The sequence below is a fragment of the Alligator sinensis genome, unplaced genomic scaffold (assembly GCF_000455745.1).
Source record: "Alligator sinensis unplaced genomic scaffold, ASM45574v1 scaffold1631_1, whole genome shotgun sequence".
NCBI lineage: Eukaryota > Metazoa > Chordata > Crocodylia > Alligatoridae > Alligator > Alligator sinensis.
The window spans coordinates 57,775-62,075 of NW_005843205.1; the positions used below are offsets into that span (position 1 = coordinate 57,775).

A 4,301-nucleotide genomic window follows, 5' to 3' on the forward strand; every position below is an offset into this window, starting at 1 on the left:
TCTTTCCCTCTTTATAGTGCTCTTTTGTTTTAATTGTGGAGGAACATGGATTTTGGGGTATTTTACAGTGACTGGGATTTTTCAGTTTTCCAATAGAGAACACCAGAATTCCTGCTAGGAAGGTCAGTGGCAGGACCCTGCCTGCTCAGAGCTGGCACCTTGGACCCAGCTGGCTATGGCTGATGTCCTGGCCAAATGGGGCCAGGAGGACATTAGCCTGACCACTATCCCGTGGAAGTCTTAGAAAAGATTATCAAAGAGACCATTCTTAACAGCTGATGGCAACATCCTGAGGGATAGCCGACATGCGTTTGTTGTGGGTAGGTCTTGCTTGACCAATCTTATTTCCTTTTATGACCAGGTGACCTATCACTACCTTTAAAAACCTGGCCCAATGGGTTTATTTGATTTTGCTGGTACAATGCCCATTATGGTGTTTTAGGAACAACATTCTGATATATCTTTCATTGGTATAAGATGCTTCTGCCCCAGATATCTGTGTTGAGATGATGGTAGTGCATAAGAATAGGATGTTGCTTGTCATTACATTTATCAGACATGTAGCATGCTTTATTTTGTGTATAATAGAAATGTGAAGAAACATGCTTGTTCTGACTACCCATATCTAGATTTTATTAAGCCTGCCTGACATTTACTTTCAAAAGAGAGTAAGTTAGTAAAAAACCAAAAAGCAAAAAAACAAAAACAACCCCCCCCCCCCCCAAGAAACAAACAAAAAATAACTCCCATAAAAGATAAATGTCAGAGAAGTAAAAAAGAATTCCAGGAGACAGGAATTATGTTTTTGATCAAAAAGATCCAGAAAGAAATTACTGGCTTTCTTATCACATCAATCTACTTGGCATTGATTTTCAAGGACTAATAGGTTTGGTGTTATGGTGAACAGCCTGGGCAGTTGCCCCAGAACTGAACCTGAGGTTTTACAGGACTAGTCAAGCCTCTGATAAACCTGGGATGCTTCCCTGGCAACCCCCAAAGGTGTACCTGGTAGAATTTATGCCATGGACTGCTGGAATGGAGCCAGGGTGGAGGCAGGGAGGGGGGCTTGAGCCACCTGTTGGTTTTGTGGAGTGAAGCAGAAGCAAGCTGCTGCTGCAAGAAGCACTATCATTGCAAGAGCCAAGGTAACCCTTCCCTGGCTCTGCAACCATCACGGTTTTATATGGCAAGTGAGGATCCAAAGCCCTGAATTCATTGGCAACTGTATGTGAAGGGAAGTGTTAGCTTGGCTCCTGGAGGTGACACCTAACATGTTCTCTTGCAGCAGTGTCTGCCCCCACTCTGCTCCATGGAGGGCTCTGCTCTCTGCCTCCATTCCAGTGTCTTTCTGTACCGAGTGCCCTGCGCCTGCATATCCTTTGAAAAGCATCTGCCTCTATCACTTCTGGCATGTGTGCTATGGGTCATCCCTGAGCTACACTATTTTAGCACTGTGAAGGGACTCCAGTGGAGTGTAAAACCTCCACAGTATCTCTCCTAGTACTGGAAGCAGGAAAAGTAAGATTCCCTTGCAATGTAAACTCAAGGTCTACCAGGCAGGGTAGAGAACAGGTTGCAAGGAGACTTAAGTGCATGGGACTCCAGTTATGTTGTGCCAGCATAATGGCACAGTGGCCATACAAACTGATAGAACCATCACAGTGTAGATCAGCACTATAGACCACAGTCAGAATCAAAGAGATACAAAGGTGTTTTAAACTCAACCTTGTACTGTGCTCCAGTTCTCTCTACACAATACCAAAGGACCCAGGAACTTGATTGAAAGAAAAATGAAACTTTCTCCATAAGTTGCAAGAGTCTTGGAATCTTTTGTTTACTGAAGAGAATAAGTGAATTCTAGTCTAACTTATTGGTGGTTGCCTCTGTGATGGGGCCTGGTTGGCTATCCCACAAAAAATATATTTTCCTGTATAATGGTAAAATTATTTTTTGTGTGTCTGCATTTTATTTTCCTGAACTAACTTCTTAGAAAACAAAGGAAGTACCTTTGGGGAAATCCTTTATCAAGCTAAAATTTATTCTAGGATTATCCCAGCCAACTTGCTGGGATAATACACACCTCTCTTTGGAAACTGTAGGTGTGTTGGAAAAAAAGTCAGTTTTGTGCATTCACCAAACCAAGACAATCAAAAGAATTCTTTGAAGTGATAAAATAAACTTTCTTGTTTACTCCTAGCAAATGAAAGTAGGACGTAATCCTCGCATCTTGTTGGCAAGGACTTGTATTGGAGAACCAACACTCATAACTTTCCTGTAGAAGCTGAATTTTTCAAAGGAAATATCTAAACCGAGGTATGTGCAAAATCCAAGTGTATACAGACAAAGTAGATAACAGCATTCCATTGGGCCTCCATGAGAGTTCACATTTTTGGGGGTTCATCGTATGAGATAATTATGAGATAGCCACACTCTATCATGCATTAACACATGCATCACAAACAGGTCTAAGGAAGTGATACATTCCCTCTATGTGGAATTGGTAAGGCTGCAGCTGGAGTACTGTGTCCAGTTTTGGGCGCTGCACTTCAAGAAGGATGTGGACTACCTTGAGAGGGTCCAGAGGAGGGCTACATGTATGGTTTGGGGCCTGCAGGTAAGGCCCTACGAGGAGAGTTTGAGGGACCTGGAACTCTTCAGCCTCCACAAGAGAAGGCTGAGAGGTGATCTGGTGGCTGTCTACAAATTCACCAGGGGGAGGGAGGGAAGGGGGCATCAAGGAATAGCAGATACTCTGTTTACCAGGGCGCTCCTTAGGGTGACTAGAAACAATGGCCACAAATTGACAAAGAGCAGATTTAGATTAGATTTCAGGAAGAATTTCTTCATGGTAAGGGTTACCAGAATCTGGAATGGGCTTCCAAGGGAGGTGGTGCTCTCCCCTACCCTGGAGGTCTTTAAGAGGAGACTGGACAAACACCTGGCTGGGGTCATCTGACTCTAGTGCTCTTTCCTGCCCAGGGCAGGGGGTCAGACCTGATGATCTACTGAGGTCCCTTCCGACCCTAAAAATCTATGAAATCTATGAAATTTTTGGAAAATTTGCCTAATTGATATCTTTATTGGCATTTTATCAGAATGAGTAAGGACTGAATGGGCAGAACTGTCCTTTGCCTCTAAAGATGGCTATTTGTGGTCAAGAAGAAAACATAGAGGTAGAGAAATCATAAACTGTTCTCACCTGCACAATAAGGAGATGACTTCATGTTTCAGGACTATCAATCTGTCATTTTTTGTGAAATGAATTCATTTAAGAGACCCCATTTCCCAGAAGAAAAATATATTCTGGAAAAGGTCCAGCTTGTAGAAATATTATAAGAAATTACTTATCCACTCAGGACAGTCCAAAAATAATGCTTGCTTCTATTGCAAAACAGTCCATGATACATTATAGAAGGAAAATGGAATATGTAATTCTTAGCTCCTTCAACAGAGGGGGAAAAATTATCTCGGCCTTTCCTATCAGCCAAATTGAAATTCCATTTCCTGGATTTATGTTATGGATTATTTAGTTAATTTCTGCTTGATGTTTCACATCTGATAGCACCTTGCCCATCAGCTCTCATCTCTACAGGGCAGATTCTGATTTGTGTTACACTTGTAAATCCGGTGGGCACATATTGATTTCATCATGAATGTTAGGATAACTGAAATCAGACTCTAGCTCCTATTTTCAAATTTCCTTTCTACCTCCTGTAGCATTTAAGTAAAATCTTCTATCTGTTTGTCCAAGAAAGTTATTTTAGACTGGATTACATCTTGCTGTTTAATAAAGGAGTCTTAACTCTTGATGATGAGAATGTGAAATATGAAAAGGTCAATCTCACAATTGAGAATTTGGCACGTTACTGCTGGGTATTATGCGAAATGTGCCCTATTCTGAATAATTTGGGGGAGTAAAATAACCTGACCTACATGCATCTAATAGAAATCCTTCCCCTCAAATACACAAATAAAGCCAACCTTCATGGATAATCATCTGCCATCTTGATTGATGTTTGTGATTTCTCCTCTCTCTGCTGCATCACCTAAATGTACCTTGCACTTGTCACTTTCCCTATTGGTATTTTTAGTGAACAGCTATCTGCTTAATTATACTCATGGAATTATACTCATGCCTTTCTTTTTAAAATATAATTCGTTATTTTGGACAGTATGTTGATCATGGGTAAGAATGATATGCTTTAAAAGAGGGTCTTCTATGTATTTTTAAGTTGTCCACTTCAGCTTTATTTTGTTTTGTTTTGTTTTGTTTTGTTTTGGGGGGCGGGGGGGGGGGGGGT

At 41.3% G+C, this 4,301-nt stretch overlaps 1 long non-coding RNA gene across 1 annotated transcript in view; it reads left to right on the plus strand.

Annotated features, from left to right (window-relative positions):
* LOC112548486 overlaps nt 1-4,301 on the plus strand; it is a 65,625-nt gene that overhangs the window by 42,654 nt on the left and 18,670 nt on the right. The window contains exon 3 of the long non-coding RNA XR_003092220.1: nt 2,198-2,313. This is a non-coding gene — a long non-coding RNA (uncharacterized LOC112548486). The remainder of the gene's footprint in view (nt 1-2,197; nt 2,314-4,301) is intronic.